Below are 23463 nucleotides of genomic sequence, written 5' to 3'. Positions count from 1 at the left end.
GTCTTAATCGATTATTGATTTTTTCAAAATAGCTGAAATAAAGTTGTTATATTTTATCACTGTTCTAAATCTTTATAATTTCATTCAATAGCAAAGTTTAATTCATGGTTTTGTATTATTTTTATTTTAAATATTTATTGTTCTAATTAAAGTAAGTATTATTCAACTAAGAAGTATTAAATATGTTTGGAATTAGTTTAGGTTACAGTTTTGTTAGAAACACTTATGCTAATAATCTAGTTTACCTCTTGTGGTTCAAATAAGTAAATGATGAAAACTTTCTGCCGTTAACTCAACATTAAGGATGGTCCCGGAAGCCACCATTACCTTTTGCCACTAGGTGTCTCTATAAGATGCTCTGCAAGAGAATGAAATTTTAGAAAATACTGTGACTTGAACAGTTCAGAACAGAAAAACACAAGAGGGAAAACATCACAGATATAAGGAAAAGCCTCAGTTATTAATCTGTTTCTTTATTTGCATTGAATGTTGACTATTGCTTAGAAAATATATAAGTGAATTACATAAGAGTGATCAAATATGAGCCAAAACTTTTACCCACATGAACAAATGTATCTATGTTTTAGTCTATACTAAGCAACACATGGTCATATGTGTATACATGCTTTCAGACAGCACTCAGATGCGTGCACTTAATTACGTAGATACATTTGGCCATTGTAAAATTAAATGATTGATCAAATATATCTCCCCAGAATTAAGTCTATTAATATTAAACATTATTTGATGGAGTTGGATGTGAAAGTCACATTTGTCCAAATGTTTGCAAATTTTTTTTTCCTATTAGAATTATCTATTGAGAGGGTATCATCATAAGTGTATATCATGTAGGGAAATATATTTAGAAATATATTTGGGGAATATATTTGACATTTATATTGTAAATATAATTGTCATTATCAATTATGGCCATAATTTGATACCTGCAAATTTAAATTTAAATTGAAAACGTAAGTAGCATACTTGCCACTTAAAATTGACCATATATTTTATATGGTCCAAATATATTTTATATGGACCATATATTTTATATGGACCAAATAATTTATATTTATTAGTTTCTAGAATTATTATTTTAGTGCTTTATGAACACAGGAGGGATTCTTATATTAAGTACATTTTTTAAGATAATTCTTATCACATTTGCGTATCTGTGTGTTATCATTAGAATTTTAAAATGCTTAGTCAAGAATTATGGTGCTTTAAGAAACAACCTAATGAGGATTATAAACAAGGAAATTCTTTATTAATCATTTCATGACTTCATAAGTATTGATCAACATCTAAAGCCAGTAGAGCTTGCAATTTTTTTTTTGTTGTTGTTGTTGTTAGCCTAACTGGTGAGTTAAGATTATGGAATTCTAATGCTAAGTTTCTATTCCTCCATAGTAATGGCTAAGAAGTCTGTTCAACTCAATTTAATAAATGACACATTTTTCAAGTCTAAGTTAAAGGGCATATGTCTTTAAAGTTTTTGAAATTGAAATTATATATATATCACATTTATATATAATTATATATAATATATGTTATATGTATATCACATATCTAAAAGGAGAAAATAAAAGTTTCTCCTGGAGGAAAATAATGAGTCACCATTTATGATTGTGCCTCTATGAAATTGCTAAATTAAATAACTGTACAGCATTTGTCTTTGACATTTTGTCTAATACATTTAAAATTAAAAACAAACATCATGCAGTTATATTTATCAAATTAAAAATGGCCAGCAAATCTAATTTTGCTGAAATTATTTATTCACTTACAGACTTAATTATTCACAGCCTTAGAAATAGACTCTCAGAGGCATTACAAAAGAATATACAAAAAATAGCCAATTTTCTTCCTTGCCTCATGCAGTTCCTTGCACATACACTCGGATATTTTTTGATATAATTACATATGAAAATATCCTTTTTGGATAACCAATTGGAAATATCTACAAAAATATATCTTTGGAACACTACTTTTTCAGAAAGTAGCCTTTAGGTGTGCCAAAGTAAGATATATAAAACACTATGTCAGAAGATATGTAACAGATGCTTGCATTTGAAAATGAGTAAGAACAAGTTAAATGTCTGACTCACTGAAAAGTCATACACATCCTTCTATACCTTAGAATACTCTTCTACTTTAAACAACAGTTTGTATAGGAATACTGTTTTGCCATTATTAGGAGTATATATAACATTACCTATAATTTGTGAGAGGCAGACTTTTTTTCTGGAAAGAAATTAATACACACAAATCTAATAATAGTGGTTACCTTTTGGAAGAAGACTGGCGTCTTAAATAGAATGGGAATTTATTTTTCATCGTATGCTCTTTTTTTTTTCTACTATTTTTGTTTCTTACTGTTTTAGTTTCTACTACAGTTTGTTCAATTTTGCATACACATCCCCAATAAAAATTTATAAAAATGTGCACTTGAAAAATAAGAATATTTGGAGGGGTGATTTAAGAGCTTAGGAAGAGTTCAAGACGAGTTCCTTAAATTCATCTCTATCCCATAGTTCTCAAATGGTTTTATTTTTCATGACCCATTATTATCACTGGAGACACTGAATACATTTCTAAATATGAGTGTCAATTAATTAGTTACAATAATTTCTCAGCATTACTCATATATGACATTCAATTCTAGCTACCAGTATCAGCTAATAGAATGGTAATTAATAGAAGCTAGCTTTGTTATCTTCACACTATTCAGAACCATGCTGTGTACTGGGAACATCAGTTTTATTTGATACTCTGGTGAGTGAAGAGGAAGATCAAAATGGCTCTGTAGAGAAGATAAGTAATTGCACTTGAAGTTGTCAGCAGCTGTTCTTTACTGTTTACTGAAGAAAAGTGAGTGTGTAGTTGTGACATTTTAAATATACAAACTATCATCAGACCCTGTTAGAACAAAGGCTACTGCCATCTGGCTTATACTAGCATTGAAATGCACACATTCCACTGGAAATGAAGAAGTTTCATAATGTAATCAGATTAGCTTTTCTATGTAACTCTCTATTAGTGCTATGATTTGTCTCTTGGGACCCATTGGTCCTTGGTTCTCACACATCTCTAGTCATTTTTAGAAAATAAGTCTAAACAGGCATTTTGTTATGCCTGTGTTTTCTGGGTTATTTCTGTTGTTTTATTTTTTTTAGAGAAAAACAATTAATTATCCTAAAACACAGTTAAATTACAACAATTTCAGAAGAACCATTGCTAATGAAAAATATCTAAATTGATTGTACTACATTCAACTTTGCCAACTGGAATCCTTCATTCATCAGAAGACTCATAATCTCTTTATCCCCTCAAAATGAATCAGCATTTTCCCCAACTCCAACGCTTTGGTTTCCACTGCCCTTTTATCTATCAGACTTTTCATTTTTCTTTTACCTACTGTTCTAGAGAATTCTCTGTAAGTCCTTTCTCCATCTGAAAAAATCTTACTTATTCTTTCTAACAATGAAGACTGCTCATCTAAACATTCCCTTGCGTTATCAAGCACTTGATCTGCACAATGCTCTATTTCTTGCTTAATGTGTTTTTTTCTTCCAGACTACATTATCATTCCTTATTTTGAAAACTGTATATGGTATCCCTTCAATAGCAAGAAAAATGAGCTCCAGAAATCTCTTTGTATACACAAAATACTTGTTCATTTATGAATTTATTAATTGAACAAATATTTAGCACCTAAAATGTGCTAGATCCTGTCTCTTGTATTTGAGATGAAAATAGTTGATTCATATCAGAATGCTTACAGAGATGTTTGACTTTTTATAGATTATCTATTTTCTCTATCAAAAGTCTCTATCAAAATTAATGAACTACAATTTATGCAATAAAATTATATTGTATAAATTGTATTCTTGAATAATATTTATAGTGGCATATGTGCACCAAGCATCTACAAGAGGCTGTTCAATAGAATTTTCTGCGATAATGGAAATTAACTGTATCTGTGCAATCCAATATGATAGCCATTGGCCACATAAGGCTACTGAGAAATTGAAATATGAATGATACCTTTCTGTAGGAGGTAGCTTTAAAAAATGAAATGTGGATGATATGGCAAAGGAACTAAAATTTTATTTGTTATTTAAATTTGATTGATTTAAATTTAAATAGCCACCTGTGGCTAGTGGCTACCATATTGGACAGTGCAGGTCTAGAATATAAATTCCCAGAAGATTGAAACTGTGTTTCTTGTTCAATTTCTGGAATACCTTGGAAATTCAATCAATATGAACAGCTGCACTCATAAGTAATGATGGTGATTATGACACCCTCAATAAATAAGGACAATTATGATTCACATTTGGCAAGAGGCCTGATTTGCATTCTGTTTAGGGTCTCTATTCAATTCTTTCGAATTGCATTCAATTGAAGGCCTCTACTATTCTTTTAAAGATTTCAAGGAACTTTACAAGCACTTCAAAATTCTTCATTACACCCTTATTATACCTCTGTAAAGAAAGAAAGGTAGATTATTTTAAATCAATAGAATTTTATTAGAAGATAAGTGCCTTTTTATGCATGGCAAAGTGCTCTCTAAAGTACTTTTCCCTAGATCACACAGTGGGATATTAGTAGAACTGGAAAAGAAAATACTAAATCAGTATTTTGCTTCAGGAATTATCTAGGATAAGTTTTGTGTGCAAAAAAAACTTTAAAAAAACTGCACTTGAATGTTTGTGTTCCATCTATTTTAATAAGAAAACATGATTTTAAAGTTTAGTGGCCTTTTGTACAATTGGAGCGGGCAGAGTCTGAACAGCAAATTGTAATTAACTAATTTATAGAATGCTAATATGGTCTCTAATTTCCATGAAAAGCTCAATAAACCTCAGTTTTAATAAAATGACATTTATAAATCTGATACAAAGACATAATGTCTAGATAATAAGTCCCATTCAGAAGTTATAATTTTTAAGGTTAGATTTTGTTTTTCATCAATCTATCTAAAGTATTAGTCATATAAGTGGCCTTTATTTCCAACAATATGCTTCTTCCATTGACAAAACCAATATAACTTCAAAGGAATTACACATTGCTGAAAGGCTTAAGTCCAAAATAATTAGGAAACCACCAGATCTAGCCATCAGTAAAGTGTTTCTTGAAGACCTTGAATTCATTCTTGGTTCTGGCTTCATATCATTTGCGCCTCTGCATTAATGAAAACATTTCCTCTGGGTAGATGACAAAGTTAATGTGCTATGTCTTCAATTGACTATATAACTATCACACTGGTTAATCAAATAATAAATATTAAAATGGAAACTCCTTGGAAAATATATTATAATTATTAATCTGGTCCAGGCATGGTGGCTCACTCCTGTAAACCCAGCACTTTGGGAGGTCAAGGTGGGAGGATTTCTTGAGGCCAGGAGTTCAAGACCAGCTTGGGCAACATAGCAAGACCCCATCTGTAGAAAAATAAAAATAAAAGTAGTTGAGTGTGGTGGTGTGCACCTGTAGTTTTAGCTTTTCAGGAGGCTGAAGTAGGAGGATGCCTTGAGTCCAAGAGTTTTAGGTTGCAGTGAAGTATGATCTGGCATGGGAGAGAGAATGAGAGAATGAGATCCTGTCTTTCAAAAAGAGTTTTTTAAAAAATAGTTATTATTAATCTTAACTTACAGATTTTAAGTAATTCTTTTTTTTTTTTTTTTTTTTTTTTTTTGAGATGGAGTCTTGCTCTGTTGCCCAGGCTGCAGCGCAGTGTCCTGATCTTGGCTCAATGTAACGTAACGTTCTCCTCCTGGGTTCGAGCAATTCTCCTGACTCAGCCTCCCAAATGGCTGAGACTGCAAGCACGTGCCACCATGCCTGGCTAATTTTTTTTTTTTTTTTTTTGTATTTTTAGTAGAGATGGGGTTTCACTGTGTTAGCCAGGATGGTCTCGATCTCCTGACCTTGTAATCCACCTGCCTCGGCCTCCCAAAATGTTGGGATTACAGACATGAGCCACTGTGCCCAGCCCATTTTATTCTACTAGTTATCTTTATTTAAACAAATATTGGTAATTGGATGGTAAATTTATGAAAAATTACCTCTGAAAAACACACCTGTGCCAGCTCAGTTTTTGTTTAATATTAGATGATGCATTTTTATTCTGTGATTAAAAATATTCCATCAATCTAATGAAGATTTTTATAGTGACACTAAATTTATAGTTATTCTTATATAGCATGCTATGATGTATGCTGCTATTTTAATTATTATAATTCATAATGAACAAATAACCAATTTTGATTTAAATCACCAGTATGAGATGCATGATTCATTCTAAAATCAATCTAGGTCTTCAACTGCTGTATTATATGAGTAGTGACTGCCATACAAACTTTAACCAATTACACTACCACTTATTCATGATATCTAAGAATTTTCATATTTAAAAATACTTCACTATAGCATAGATATGGTAGCATTTAGTAGTAATGTATTACATAGAGAAAGGCAGGCTTAAATTCATTTGTCCCTCATAATAGGAATCCATTTGACTGGATTTTTTGATATGTAATGTGATGATTTTTTGTCATTTCTGAGATGAAGTCTTGCTCTGTCCCCCAGGCTGGAGTGCAGTGGTGTGATCTCGGCTCACTGCAACCTCCTCCTCCTGGGTTCAAGCAATTCTCCTGTCTCAGCCTCTCGAGTAGCTGGGATTACAGGCATGTGACACCACACCCGGGTAATTTTTGTATTTTTAGTATATACGGGGTTTCACCATGTTGGCCATGCTAGTCTCGAACTCCTGACCTTGTGATCCTCCCGCCTGGGCCTCCCAAAGTGCTGGGATTATAGGCATGAGCAACTGCGCCCAGCATAATGTGACTTTCTTCAGCTATGGTTAACACAAGCATTCACAGGCAATGCACATTTTATTTATAATTCAAAGTCAAAGGTAAATAAAATGTACACATACATACACACACAGAATCATTTACTATTACCAGACATTTTATGTAGATTGTCTCATATTTTCATTTAATTATTATAATGACTTCATGAGGTGTTATTATTACTTACAGATGAAATGCTGAGTTTCAAGGTAGTTGGTGATATTCCATATTTCATACAAACAGTAGATAGCAGACTATGCTATGAATTACACAAACTCTCAGGGTCTATTTGCCTTACCTATGTTAGTTCAAATTAATACCTTTGAACTTTGTTCTCACTTTAAACAAAAAAAAGATACATTGATTTTCAGTAGTTAGTCTCCGTAGGGATACTTTCTGAGTGATTCATCATTTCTATCATGTCAGATATATTTTGAGAAATGAAACAGTGAAAATATATTTCAAAATATTAATATATACTATTGCTCTTTTATTTATTACAATAATAAATTAGATCTTAAAGTGATCATGAAATATATTTAGAAATAGGCTGTGGAATATCAAGGATATTATTAACTACCAGAAATTATTGTTAGAATAATTCAAATATATAGGGTTAATAAAACAACACTTGCTTGTATACATAGAGTATGCTTTTTCCTTAAGTGGAAAATGTCTCTACTATGACATATGTTTCTTGTCTTTCAGTTTTTGACTATTAAGAATTTTATATTTAATAACCCAAATGCTAAAACAAGCATTATACATCTCCTAAAATATCAATAGCAAAATGCAAATATGTATGGTTTATTTGAAGGGGAATTCCTTTCATGATTAAGTTTAGGGACATAACCTCATAGTCCTTTCTAACATAAATATGTTATGTAAATAATTTTAAATTGAAAATTTTGTGACATATTTTCTATTTTTTTCAAAGGCATACATGTGTTAAGGTAATCCCATAATTAAGTTTCTAAATAATCAAAAAAAATCTGATGGTAATATTAATCACAAATGACTAATAAACCCTATAAATAGCTAAATTTTACCCTTTATTTTTAAACATCTGACAATCTTCTTGAGCATTGATGTCATGTAGTCCAATTTTGTTATGAATATTAGGCATGAATCTCCATAAAACTCAAAAAAATTGAGTGTTGGTGCATATCAGTATTTCCTCAATAAAAGTATAATCATATATGAAAAGATTTGACATAATCATGAATCTCCAAATACTGAAAGTTTGTAAATATTAGGTTCATCACTGACTATCACCTCATCTATTTATATCCATGTTGAAATAAATACATGTGTAGTAAAAGAAAATACAAGTATCTCTCCACGTTAGCAATTCATGACGTTTCTGACCACCTTCTCCTAATATGCACTCAGAGAGCTGCAGGGGCACTGGAGAATGCATCTTGGAGCTCTTCCAGAAACTCTGAGTCAAAGAGCAATGTCTGCATTCACAAAGAAGCATTCACAGCTGTCAGAAGTTAAATGTCCATGAGACTCCTAGTACAGCTGCAGTCCTTCCAGTACACTGACAATGACCGTGGATACTAGAATTTGATAACTATTTTTTTCCACGGGAAAAATATCACACAAGAGTGATTAATCTAGGCCTGACTGATAATAAATAATTATGCATTCACAGCACATGAAGCATCATTGTCCTTAAAACATTACTTGGTCTGCAGTGTTTTTGCAGCTAATTTCCACTGCCAGAGAAAGTATTCTTGCTGCAATAAACTGTCAATGAACTTCTTGTAGGCAAACACCTGCAGACACCTGCTGGCAGCTGGTACATAACATTTAGGATTTCAGGAACTACAGCATAAGCCAAACCCAGAAGGCAGTACTGGGTGGGAGTGAGTGTGTAAGGGCATGCATGACCAGAGGAATGCACGCGTGAACAGGTATTTTCTGTCTCCATTTGTAAGTGATAAAATGAATAGACTGAATTTTCTTCTCAATGGTGTAATATAGCTGAGCAGACTAATACAAAAAGCAAGCAACGTTTGCAAATAAAGTTTTCAATTTGAGATAATCTATTCCAATTTATTATTAGGTGTTTTCAAGACCAATGATTACTATGTTGAAAATATTTAACCATGTGCTCTATATGTCCATAGAGATAGGAAGTAATCCACACTTTGCATTCCTTTTTGAAAAAAAAAAACCTTAATGTTCTTTTAAAAATAGTTCTGAAAATTTCTCAATGAGATTTGATATCTCTGATTCTGTAATAGTTTAGGTGAGGTCCAAATGGAGGTAAGTAAATTAGCTCATGTTAGATATCTATTCAACTTTATGGTTGAATAAAGGAGCCCATTTGAAAATGTATTGGTTTTTAATTGTATCGATTAGCACATCAGTAGTCCCTGAATATAAAAATCTGATTCCCAACACTTAGTGAATTATTGAAGATTAACTTAAAGGATTTTTAAATCACTTCCCAGAGTAAGAATCATTATAAACTTTTTCAAATGTCAATTTTTTACTATGTTTTGGCCTTGTTGGTATGAGAAATGATGAAGAAAAATGGAAACCCAGTTGCTTCGAATTTTAGAAGTGGCAGGGCCGATAGAAATCATGGAATACTACACTCTAGTTTAAAGGAAACAGACAGTGTAAATTCTTTAACTAAACTGCCACTCCTGTAAATAGTTACTGGCGAATTGGATAGATCTTCCAATTTTCTGCTTCCTTGGTCAGTGTACCTCACACTGAAGGAAAGTGTGTAGCTAAGTTAACCTGATAACTTATTCTGAAAAGCACAATAATAAAAATAAAACACTACCTCAGGTCCCGTGCTATGTTTTGGCAGCATTCCATGTCATTTGCATAAGACCTTCTGATACGGAATGGATTATCATAATAAATTCAGCTTGGATTATTGAAAAATTTTCTTATACAAAGTGAGCAATAGGTAAGCTGTTAAGTTTTAGTCTTGCCATGTGTGTTCACTGAGGGAAAAAAATCAAGCAGATATGTTGATCAGCTTTATGGAGATACAGTTTCTCAGAGATTAAAGTGCCTTACACGTTTGTTTACACAAACATTAATTCATGCATGTTAATTATGCTTAAGATGTCCTTACTTTGATTAGTGGACTCATCTGTACATATCCAATATCAAATAATGCATGTAAGGCCCCCTCATTTTGGATTATTTTGGTGAAGTTGATAATATTTTAACAGAAGGCAATTAAAATGCAGACTCTTTCTTCTAAATGGCATTCTAGAAAGGTGCTTATATAAGGAAGTGAATAAATGTCTAAACTATATAGTGTTTTTTCTTTCAAATCATTGTTTAGGAAAAGTGACTGAAACTAAAAAAATATTTTATTGCATTTTTTAATTCAATAATTCATTATGGAAATACAATAGTTTCAAACATAGTAGTATGAGTCCTTTTGATTGTTTCATTGCTTTTTACTATATGGACTTTTGCACAGATAGTGCAGTGATTAAAAACATAGGTATGTGCAAACGTTCCTTAGGATTTCAATCCTATTTCTGCCTCTTAGTAGATTTAAAATGTTATTTATTGAAATAAATATCTTTGTTTCCTCATCTAAAATATGTTTAAAATATTAAAACCTACTTTTGTAAGAGGATTAGTTGAGATAATTCATGCAAAATACATAATACGCTTTCTAGCACATTGTAGGTGCTAAATCAATTTTAGCTACTATTATTGTTTTGCCTTTATATTATTAGTTGTTACAGGTGTCAATATAGTTTGAATCTATTTGGTTAAAGAAGCAGTTGGAAAAACAACATATCAGACACTTTCTTTTTCCAGAACAAGCATTATTCAAGAAAAGCTGCATTCATTTTCAGCCGCCCCTGCTTAGTTATGGATTTATAGCATCAAGAGTCCACCATAAGATTAAGCTGTTGCTGGCTTGCAGATTTCTAGAGCTCCTTTTGGCTACTGGAAAAAAAAATGAGAGTGCTTGCCAGACAGCACTTCCTAATGATGAATTTTATGAAACCCATGCATTCACATTGTTCTAAAAGATCTGGAGGGCAGAATAGAGGAGAAACTACACTTTTGTATCTTGGGTTTACAAAGTCATGAATCCTTTACAAAGTTTATTGAAATTGTGTGGGAAATTAAGTCAAGTTTGAGTGTGACACATTTTGATACACTAAAGAGAAATTATAAGCAATTCTTACAACTGTTTTCATGATGAAGATATAATTTGGCTATGTTTAAAATGTTGGCAGCACAACAATCAATATTTAGATTTGAAAATGTACTTTTTTTTTTTGTATTGTACTTTAAGTTCTGTGATACATGTGCAGAATGTGCAGGTTTGTTACATAGGTATACATGTGCCATGGTGGTAGGCTGCACCCATCAACCCATCATCTACATTAGGTGTTTCTCCTAATGCTGTCCCTCCCCTAGGCCCCCACTCCCCACAGGCCCCAGTGTGTGATGTTCCCCTCCCTGTGTCTATGTGTTCTCATTGTTCAACTGTCACTTATGCGTGAGAACATTTGGTGTTTGGTTTTCTGTTACTGTGTTAGTTTGCTGAGAATGATGGTTTGCAGCTTCATCCATGTCCTTGCAAAGGACATGAACTCATCGTTTTTCATGGCTGCATAATATTATATGGTGTATATGTGCCACATTTTCTTTATCCAGTCTATCATTGATGGGCATTTGGGTTGGTTCCAAGTCTTTGCTATTGTGAATAATGCTGCCATAAGTATACATGTGCATGTGTCTTTATAGTAGAATGATTTATAATCCTTTGGATATATACAACGTAATGGAATTGCTGGGTCAAATGGTTCTCAAAAGAAGATATTTATGCGGCCAACAAACATATCAAAAAAAAGCTCGTCATCACTGGTCATTAGGGAAATGCAAATCAAAAGCACAATGAGATACCATATCACGTCAGTTAGAGTGAAGTTTACTTTAATGGAAAAATTAGGAGAGTCAATTTAAGTTATTAAGGATAGTAAGCTCTAATGTAAGTTAATTAATTTATCTTGTGTATAGAATATTATATATGCATATTCATTAATTCAAATTATTACTCAGCTGCATTATTTATTGTTCTTGTCAGTATATAAGAGAAATTTATTGTCTTGTCTGCTGTTTTAAATCTATCATGTATCTATCATCTACCTATCTATCTAATCTTTGCTTGTGTCATTTGAATGATTTCTGTAGTTCCTGAATTTGTTTTTAAAGCACACAAACTTACTAAGTTTGAATTATGTTATTTAATTTATTTTATAAGTACCTGTACTGAAAATATACTATTGTTAAAGTGCAATTTTGAAGCAACGAATACGGCTTCGAAAGTCAAATATAAGAAAATAATACTTCTTTTGAAGAAAATATTTTGGCAATGGGTATTATGTTTGATTTCAAAAAGATTAATTTTGGTGCATTTGGCTTACATATACTACTTTTCACATGTCAGAAAGCTGTATAACTTCATTCTCATAGCCAGTAGTGCAGATGGATGGCATAGTTTTTATACACACACAAACACATATGAATATAAACAGAGAGTGAATTCAGATAAGAAATATATATATTTATATTTCATATATAGTATACATATGTATATAACATACATATATGTATTTTATATTCCACCTATGGTGTGTATATATATTTATATACCATACATATATGTATATGCCATACCTATATGTATATATATGTATATACTATAGGTGGAATATAAAATACATATATGTATATGCCATACATATATGTATATATATTTATATACCATAGGTGGAATGTAAAATTATAAAATATAATTTTATTATATTTTATAATGTAATATTATAAAATATCAGAGCATAATGAAATGCACTTACCATGAATGTCACCATGAATACTGAATTTTTTTTTCTTTTTTTGCTGCCAAATTCAAAGACACTTACCTCATGCATGAAAATAACCTCTTCATGTGCTCTCACTGATCTGTAATTTCCTTGATGGTAACAATTATGCTGTACTAATTTTATGTCTTCTAGCAGCTCAATTATTTTTTGAATTAAGTTCACATGAAGATTATGATTTTTATATATCTGTTCATCATTTTAAATAACAATTAGTGTGTCTAAACATTGATACTTTTTGCTATAAGAATATCCAATGATTCAGATTTTACTGCATTTTTGGAATTGAGATATTGATATAATATTTATTTGCTTTATTATGTATATGAAGGTTACATGTTGGGATAATATTCAGATAGCATGTTTAGACATAATCCCTAAGTTTATTTTATCTATTCCTTGCTATTTTCTAAAACCCAAGTGACAGGATTTGTGTGTTTGTTTTTATTTTGCTTTTACAAATATTATTCTCTATTTTTCCAGCCATATTCTTGCAGAATACAGAATAGGACAGTCCTCAAAGCTTGGTCACATTGATGAGGAAGAGTCTGGGGGCCACAGTAGTTGTAGCTGTTGCAGCCCAAGACTTCTTTGAATCATCAAGAGGGTTCCTGCCAGGAGAAACGCTTTAAAAATATATAGCCATTATACTTCCTGATTGGTTGATGAGGCAGGTTGTAGCTGAGAATTTAAGCCACTGTGCCAGCTAAAAGACTAACTTGGCAGCTGTTACAGCAATTACTGGAAGGGGCCATTCTTTGTCTGCTGTGAGCAATAGGTGACTCTAAAGTGCTCAGCTCTTGGCCTTCCAGAGTTTCTGAATTTTTAGGAAGTTATAGGGCAGTCTGTTGAATGTTTTCCTAAAATATAATACTTTGAAATGTATTTGTTTGCTTTAGAAATACGATTCTGATTGTGTTATACAAAATAAAAGTTGGAGGTCTGCCAACACATGCAGACTATATAAAGACATTTACGCTTCAAGGGAAAGCATAATCAGTAAGCAAGTCAATTATTATTGTTAATCTAAAGTACTGCAGTCAAATTAGCAAAGGATAATACACTGGGTACATTTTCTTTGCACAGCAAAGGAAACAATCACTGGAGTGAATAGACAATCTATAGAATGGGAGAAAATATTTGCACACCATCTGATAAGAGGTCAATCAATCTAAAATATATAAGGAATCCATACAACTCAATAGCAAGAAAAAACCCCAATTTTAAAAAATGGAAAAAAGATCTGAATAGACATTTTTCAAAAGAAGACATGAAGATGACTAGCAGTTATATGAAAAAGAGGCTTAGCATTGCTAAACATCAGGAAAATGCTCATCAAAACAACAATAAGATATTACCTCACACCAGTTGAAATGGCTATTACCAAAAAGAAAAAAGATAACAAGTATTGGTAAAAATATGGAAAAAGGGAACCCTTCTTTTGTGGGAATATAAATTGGTAAAACCATTATGAAAAAAGTGTGGAGGTTTGTCAAAAAATTAAAAATAGATCTCCTATATGATCCAGCATTCCCAATGCTGAGTTTATAGCCAAAGGAAATGAAATCAGTATTTCAAAATGATATTTGCACTCTCATGTTTATTGCAACATTATTCACAGTGATTAAAATATGGAAGCAATCTTAGTGTCCACCAACAGGTAAATGGATAAATAAAATGTGGTATATACAATGAAATATTGTTTAACTGTAAAAGAAAGAAATCCTGCCATTTGCAACACCATGGGTGAATCTGGAAGACATTATGTCAAGTGAAATAAGCCAGGCACAGAGAGACAAATAATAGTTGGTATCATTCATATGTGGAATCTGAAGAAGCTGATCTTATAGAAGAGTAGAATGGTGGTTGCCAGACACTGGGGCAGTTCGGGGGAGTGTTGCATTAAATAATACATTGTTCGTCAAATAATGCATATTTACAGTTAGAGAGGAGGAATAAATAAGTTCAAAAGATCTGCTATTCAGCGTGGTAACGATATTCAATGACAATATATTGTATTCTTGAAAGTTGCGAAGAGAGGGGATGTTAAATGTTCTCATCACAAAAATATAACTGTGAGGTAATATATTTGTTAATAGCCTAGATTTAAGAATTTCACAATGTATATATACTTCAAAATATAATGTTATACATGATAACTACATACAATTTTATATGTCAGTTAAACAAACATATTTGAGTAAATTATTATATTACATACACTCGGGTATATCCACTGGTCAAATTCAAGATATGCTAAAAATTAGTTGCTTAAAGAATAATAAATATTATTCATTCTAACCTAATATTCCTAAAGTTCTGTATGTACTTTACCTAACTTGGAAGAGTATGTATCGTGGAAATTTTGTTTTATCTGATTTTAACATAAAGCTCTTAGGTTTATTTTCAAAATCCCATAGTTTTATTTCAAAACTATATTCTCAGTCTTTATTTATGTCTTTTGATTTCCAGTATATACTTTAGCAAGTAACACTGCTTATCTGTGTTTATATTTTTGAAAATTAAATTCTATAAATCCTTTACATATTTAACAATCACTTACTAATCCCTTAACATGTGTAAGGTTCATTGTCAATTTTCAGAAAGAAATCAAATCGACAAAGATCAGATTACACCTTTAGAGAGCTCATGTTCTATATACAAAAATAAATATATAAAATGTTGTACATTATGTATTCATAGTGCAACTAATATGGAAAAATACACTAATTTCACAAAGACTGTGAATTAAAAGTAAATCTCCATTAAACCTCTAATTATTAAAAATATTTTCCAATGATTTTTGAAGTGATGGAAATAGAACATGAATATGTGCATGTACCTGTTCAATTATATTTATGTGTGTGTCTGTATGACTGTGTGGAGGTGGAGAGGAATAAGTGATGGTTAACATACATCTTTTATTATCCTGGCTATGATAGAAAAAGATTAAATCAGAAAATTCTCGCGAGATTTAAAAATTTATAAGCATAGCGAGCACATCTTTAAATATATGATACAAAACAAAAATGCTGAAATAGTGAAACATGCATTTTATTAATTTGCAGGAGATTTGAATGTGAACAATTATATAAATGCTTAAATATTTGTTTTTAAATACATGGATTTTTAAAAGCAATTTATTTTTCTGATGAAATGACTAACATTTACTTAGTGAGTGGTAATATTTTGGCTGCACAATTTACTGAAAAGACAAAGAGAATACTTCCTTAACTTTGCAAGTCATAGAGTAATAAAATCTAGCAGCTACGTCCCCAGAAATACTTCATATTGAGAGAAAAACTTTGAAAAGAAAAGAATTTTGCTCTATAAAGAGGTTGTGATATTTCAGAAGGGAAGTGAAAATAAGACTTTCTTCACTATTTTTAATGGCTGTAGATGTTAGAAAACAATAGGCAAAAACGATCATTCTAATTTCAATATAGTTCAGATTTAGTCCTATTAATATGAGTTGAAAGATTATAGTATTTATATATGCTTTTTTGGTAAGTTATGAATTCAAACAATACGTAACATTAAAATGGATAAGCAAGTGGTCTGGACTGAATCGTGCCACTTCCCCAATTCCCATGTTAAAGGCTTAACCTCCACTGAGATGGGGGTTGTAACATTAGTCTTGCTTGTCTTTTAAAAATTAATAACAATGGGTTAAGAGTATATTTTCTAACATGGATATCATTGTCTTACCATGCATCCAAGCAACAATACTTCTGTAAGAATTAGATAATTACAGGGCAAAATGTTTCTGAAATGCCAAATTTAATTCCCTTTTATAATTTTGAAGGTTTTTAAAAAATTTCAGCTTTTATTTTAGATTCAAGAGGTACATTGCAAGTTTGTTTCATGGGTGTAATGTGTGAGTGGAGATTAGGAGTACAATTGATCTTGTCATGCAGATAGTGAGCATAGTAGCCAATAGGTAATTTTTCAACCCTTGTCCCCTCCCTCTCCTCTCTAGTAATCCCCAGTGTCTATTATTCTACTCTTTGTGTAGAATATTTTAGCTCCCAGTTATAAGTGAGAATATGTGGTATTTGGTTTTCTGCTTCTGCTTTACTTTGCTTAGGATAATGGTTTCCAGCTGTATCCATGTTGCTGCAAAAGATGTGATTAATTTAAGGATTTTGTATCTAGCATATGACCTTTTAAAAATTAAAAAAATATTCCAAATTTGAATGTACATTACTGCCAGAGAATATGTGTAATCACCAAAATGAGTAGTTGCTAATTTTGTTTACTACTGTAATATATTGATTCACATTAATTTTAATTTATTGCATCAAAGAGATCATATCAAGGTGAAGTGGGCAGATAAGCTATTATTGAATTAAGCTAGGAAAAAATATTTAAATCTTTTGCATTGAAGTGAAACTTTAATGTTGATTATTTGCACATAGAAAGTTTTCACTTTCACCTGAAAACATTTCTGGAAACTGTGTCAAAAATTAAGTAATATAAAGGAAACCAAGTTTGCATTTCTGTATTAGCAAATATCTAGGCACACTAAGGATCCCATGAATTCTTAATTAAATGAGTTTAAGTTTTAAAAAATGTTAGATTTTCTTGTTTTACTTAAGTACAAACCTGTGGTTTCAACTTATGTCTTGAAGTGTGGTAGTAAAAGTTCTCAGTTATAGTCTAAAGGCATTAATAGCTTCTTTGGCTATTTTAAGAGGAGGAGTTAAGAATAAACAGACCAACAAAGGAAAAAAATAAGGCATGTAAAAAGGTGTATGTGATATGTGAACAATGAAATCTAAAGCACTGAAAATTGTGACTACTTATATAAATCCTTTATTTGTACCAAAGAACCTTGTCATAAGCAGTTTCAGTTTTAGCGTATGTTAATCAGATACATCATTAATTAAACTAGATTGAAATTACCATAGATCATCATTATCAAGCAATATTTACTTTTAGTGAGGTAAATATATTTTTTCATTTTTACTAAAAATTTTGAACATGTACCCTTAACTCATGGCCTGAAATAACTTTCATAAGTTTTGTAACTCATTACTTCATTTATTATCCTGCCAATTCAACTACCAAATTATATTAAGCTAAATATACCACATCCCAAAGGAAATGGAATAATTATATCAAAAGGACAACCACACTCATATGTTTATGGCAGCACTGTTTACACTAGCAAGTCATGGAACCAACAGGGTTCACCAACAACTTATTGGATATAAAAAATCTGGTACATATATACACCATGAATACTATGCAGCCACAATAAAAGAACAAAATCACATCATTTGCAGCCATATGGATACGGCAGGAGGCCATTATCCTAATTGAACTAACACAGAAGAAGAAATCAAGTACTGTATGTTCTCACTTATAAGTGGGAGTTAAACAAAGGGTACACATGGACATGGAGATGGAGAAAATCTACTCTGGGGACTCCAAAGAGGGGAGGTTGAGAGGGAAGGGAGGGTTGAAACATTACTTGTTGGCTACAGTGTCCAATATTTGGGTGGGTGACATGTGCACTAGAAGTTTAACCCCACCATTAAGCATATAATACTCATGTAATAATCAGGCACATGCACCCCCAGAATCTAAAATTATAACAAAACCCTACATCATATTATTTCACCCACAAGTATTTTAGTGAGGATCTCTAAGATAAAAAGTTATTTTTAAAAGCAAGCACAAAATCATTTCAAACTTGTAAATTAGCATTAATTCTTTAACGTTATCAAGTAACTTAAGTTCAAATATTTCTGATTGTTTCACAAGTTTGTATTGTTGTTTTTATTTTAGTCTATATTTTACCTATTCTAACATGTTCTCTCTCTCCCTCCCTCTCTGTATATATATACATATATATACATATATACATCTGTCTCTCTCTATGTAGATAGATATCTATATATAGATAGATGTATATGTATGTGTGTGTATATATGTATGCATGTATATATTTGTTATATATCCTTTCTCTCTCTTTTCCTTGAAAAATATCTGAGGAAGAATTTGTATCATTCTTCTGATATGGATTATACTGATAGCCCATTGTAGTGCTATTTAAGATGCTCCTGGTTTCTCTGTGTTTCTGTAGATTGCTAGTAAAATTGAGAGGCTAATAGGGGTATTTTGAAACCAGCATAATGAAGGAAAGGAATAGGAAGTACTGTAGATTCAAATAATTATTAGATGTAAATGAGATGCATAGTTCAATCACCATATTTTATAGATGATGCAACTGACATCCACAGACATATCAAAAGTCATAAAACTTGTTGATGGCATAGCTTCCAATAGAATCTAGGCATCCTGAACTAAATGAACAGGAATAGAAATTTCAGTACACAAAAAAATGCTCTTTACTAATAAAGAGCAGGAGGATATGTTAACAGAGAGAAGCGATTAGGGTTTTACAATTTGTTTCTTCCCTACTATATACTGACCATGTGACATTAGGCAAGTTCTCAATTCTCCGAATCTATAGAAGACATCAGAATAGCTATGACTTTTTTTTTCCAGAAATGTGGAGATACAAATATTTAGTCAAATAACACTTAATTGCCTGTTAAAGAATGCAGTGAAGTTATCTGGACTGCCAGATGCCCACGCAGAATTTAATCCCTGTCATTCAAAAGTGTACATATCATTAACAATTTCCCAAAACCAATACGTGCCAGTTGATCTCATATGGTGGGCTTCTGAGAGTCTGGAGAGTCAACTGTTTATTGGGGTTTGAGATGTACCATGGGGAAAGCTTCTAGCTAAGGTTCCTGGTGCAGGTTTTGTTTCTGTTATTTCTCTCTTATTAAATGTGTTTGTAATAGGAAAACATTTGTACTAAATATCATGTTATTACATGGCTAAAAGCTATGACTTAAAGCTCATAGGATTTTTCCTTCCAGATTCCCTACTGGGTAAACTTTCTTGGATGGGTAGTTATCCAGAAAGATAGCCCTCATAGGGACATATCCGTTGCATGAAACTCCTCCATAGAGAGTCAGTTTCTTTATTTATCATTGAGGAAGAAATGCAAACTGAAAACATTGTGTGACATCTAGGTGTTAAAATACATCTGCTTTGTTACCAAGTGAAGAAACCCAGTCAATAATTATTGAATTCAAAATAAACCAATCATGGACCATTACTGTAAAGGTGAACCCTGGAATCTGAAAGGTCAAAAAGTCCATTGTAGGACCAAAAATTTAATAATTTGTTTCAGTATTACTTCCAGAAAACCTCTGATAAAAATAAAAAAAATCTTGCCTAGAGCTCCTTGACCCCTGTTCTACAACACTAATATTATAAGATATATCAGATGTGTTAAACATTATAAATGCGACCTCCAGGGGTGCAGAAATACAAAAATCACTTAAACATAAGCTATCCTTACAGTATGAGTTCTTCCAGTTCACATGAGAGATGTTCAGACAGTTGGATGGCACCGGGCATGGATAAGGTGGATGGGATAGTGTTGCCAAAAGGTTGGCAAAACTTTATGAAGAAAAGGTAACGAGGTGATTTTTATCAAATTCGTCTACTTTATATAACATTTTTTGTCTAAATCCAAGCTTTATCTTTCTACCATCCATCAGAGCTGATTTCATCGACAGCTTGCTTTGGTTAATTACCGCAGTGTTTTAACTGAATGCCCCAAGGTATTGATGTAATCAACGACCACTTCAAGCCTTGGAATACTAGGAATCTTGGCAGAACTCTGGAGACAGTTTATCAATATCTAAGGTATTCATTTTTTTAAACTACATAAAGCCTATAGATACATGGATAATGATATGACAGTATTTTAACAGTATGATTAGCTGAATATTTCTTCAAAGCTAAAAGACATTTTACAGGCTAGGTACTTTGAACAACTATTAACATATGCTTTTTATGAGATAAATCTCAAGTGACTACTTTATACAGTAATCCTTAGAATTTTAACATAAAATGCAATATTTTATTCTTCACAGCTATTTGGGTCATTGAATTGGGAAATAAGATTCTCACAGTATAGTAAATAGATTCTTAGCCCGGGCATCCAGAAACATAAACTTGTATTTTCAAGTTGACTACCTGTGGTCTGTGTGACCTTGGCGAGATAGCTTGATCACTGCCAGAAGTTTTTTGTATCCCCTATTTGGGAAAGCAGTTTACTCTGGGTTTGCCTTTCCAGATTCATCTTTCCCCAAGCCACCTGCCATCTGTCAAACTCAAGACCACGGTATAGCAGTTCCATTGCATGAATTGTAGCTGTCTGATCCAGTGATGCTCTCTTAGGTAATAGCACCTGTTTATCAATGGAAAGTTTGGAGGCAGGATCCTGCCACACTCCTCCTCTTCTCCTACTCACATTTTCCTGATTGATTGTACATGAATGTATCTTTTTAATGCAGTATAGATGTCACTTCCTCCCTGGAACTTTTCCTGACTCTCCTCTTGTTTTCATTCTGAGGTGCTTGCATGTGCTCCCATATCATTAGGGTGAACATAAATATTTTGTTTCCAGTTGTAGCACCAGTTTACATCTGTTTTCTTAGCTGAATTATAAAGAGTGACCACTTTTACTCACAAATATTCCCATTTGTATAATAAATTATACAGTTGCAGTACACAGCTTCCTCTGTTTGTTCCTGTCCTTCCACTGTTAACTTACATTCTTTTTTTTTTTTTCTTTTTTGAGACGGAGTCTCGCTCTGTTGTCCAGGCTGGAGTGCAGTGGCGCAATCTCGGCTCACTGCAAGCTCCGCCTCCCGGGTTCATGCCATTCTCCTGCCTCAGCCTCCCAAGTAGCTGGGACTACAGGCAGCCACCGTACCAAGCCCGGCTATTTTTTTTTTATTTTTTAGTAGAGACGGGGTTTCACCGTGTTAGCCAGGATGGTCTCGATCTCCTGACCTCGTGATTTGCCCACCTCGGCCTCCCAAAGTGCTGGGATTACAGGTGTGAGCCACCACGCCAGGCCTGTTAACTTGTATTCTTACTGCCAATTTATATGTCTGTTTTCTCCAGAAGAATGTAAGATTCTTAGCATCAAGTAAACTATGTCTAACTATCATTAGAACTTTTAGTGTTTAGCTGTTGCGCCTAATCATTTAGGCATGGGAGATATCACTCTTGTTGTTGGAAACTGACAATTTTTAAATTCCATACTCATGCTGGAAACCAAGATTATGATTGTTGATTATATCCCATCAACAAAAAATAATGCATGCAAGCTAATATGTATTTAATTATTTATATGTTATATGCAAACTACAATCTATTAATATAAACATTAGAAAATATATTTATAAAATAAATTCAAAGATACACAATAAAATAAATATACATGTTGGATCTAATTTTTTCCTATACCTCATAGAATCTTATTGGTTCCCTCCTACAGTGTGATATGACCTTTGGACATATGACCAAAGGAGATGTATGAAAACCTCCTTTTGTTATAGAAAAACTTATTCTGAATAAATGATTTGGCAAAATGTTTATGATTATGCTTGTTATAAGCTTTTGTCTACCCTAACCATAATACTAAGGAAGGGAAAACTAGGACAAAATAGATATAGGAATAGATGTATGAGAGCCCTTGTTACCATAAATAAATTGAAAGTTCTATAAATAATGAATCTAAATACAGTGTTGTCAATATTATTGAACTTTCACACACATACTGCAAGGACTTCTTAGTTCAGTTCTTGAAATTTTTTTCTAAGCGCCTGGAAATCATATTCAATGGAAATAAAGGCATTAATATGACATAAAATTATAACCATCCCTGTCTAAATAAGGGTAACACTTCCTTTGATTTATATGGTGAGTTAATGATAACCAAAACTTTGACATATCTCATTTTTTCTTTACAAAGAACTTCTGAGATAAATAACAGAGGTATCACTATTTGTTTTCCTTTTTGGCAAAAATTATCTTAATCTGTGACATTGCCAAAGTGTCTTTTCATTCTAAATCTAGTATACCATTTCATTAGCCATTTGCCTAAACATATTAATTATTAACCCAGTAATTAGTACTAATGTAGTTAAAAATTATTTAAAATAAAAACTCTTAGTTACCACTAGCTACAAGCTATTACCTTAATTCTCTTACATCAATGACATTTTAAATTAGTTTCTGATTGATAACTCATTAGCTATTACTATACCTATATTACCATAGTACCAAAGGAAATAAATAATTCTCTTAATTAAGATCTTCAGGGAATTCAGTAGCAGAAATTGTTGAAAACCTTTTTCTTTCTTTTGACCATTGATGTGGTTTGGCTGTGTCCCCACCCCAATCTCACCTTGAATTGTAGCTCCCATAATTCTCACGTGTTGTGGGAGGGACTTGGTGGGAGGTAATTAAATCATGGGGGCAGGTATTTCCTGTGCTGTTCTCCTGATAGTGAATAAGTCTCACATGATCTGATGGTTTTATAAAGCGGAATTCCCCTTCACACACTGTCTTCCCTGATGCTATGTAAGATGTGACTGTGATCCTCATTCACCTTCAGTCATGATTGTGAGGCCTCCCCAGCCATATGGAACTGTGAGTCAATTAAAACTCTTTCCTTTATAAATTATCCAGTCTCAGGTATGTCTTTATTACCAGCATGAGAACAGACTAGTATAGCCATCTTCTCCATTTGCATAGACTTAACTAATCATTATATGTCCTACACACTGAGTGACACCATAAGACATGTTACCAAGGCATGCTAA

General features: G+C 32.3%; 1 long non-coding RNA gene across 2 annotated transcripts in view; it reads left to right on the top strand.

Moving 5' to 3' along the window:
- LOC129136851 (uncharacterized) overlaps positions 1–23463 on the top strand; it is an 86921-nt gene that overhangs the window by 1417 nt on the left and 62041 nt on the right. The window contains exon 2 of one of the 2 annotated variants that reach the window (XR_008538862.2): positions 20341–20488. The exons of the other annotated variant lie outside the window; for it this stretch is intronic. This is a non-coding gene — a long non-coding RNA (uncharacterized LOC129136851). The remainder of the gene's footprint in view (positions 1–20340; positions 20489–23463) is intronic. 2 annotated transcript variants of the gene reach the window in all.

The sequence above is a fragment of the Pan troglodytes genome, chromosome 14 (genome assembly GCF_028858775.2).
Source record: "Pan troglodytes isolate AG18354 chromosome 14, NHGRI_mPanTro3-v2.0_pri, whole genome shotgun sequence".
Taxonomy (NCBI): Eukaryota; Metazoa; Chordata; class Mammalia; order Primates; family Hominidae; genus Pan; species Pan troglodytes.
This window is presented reverse-complemented; position numbering and strand designations above follow the sequence as displayed.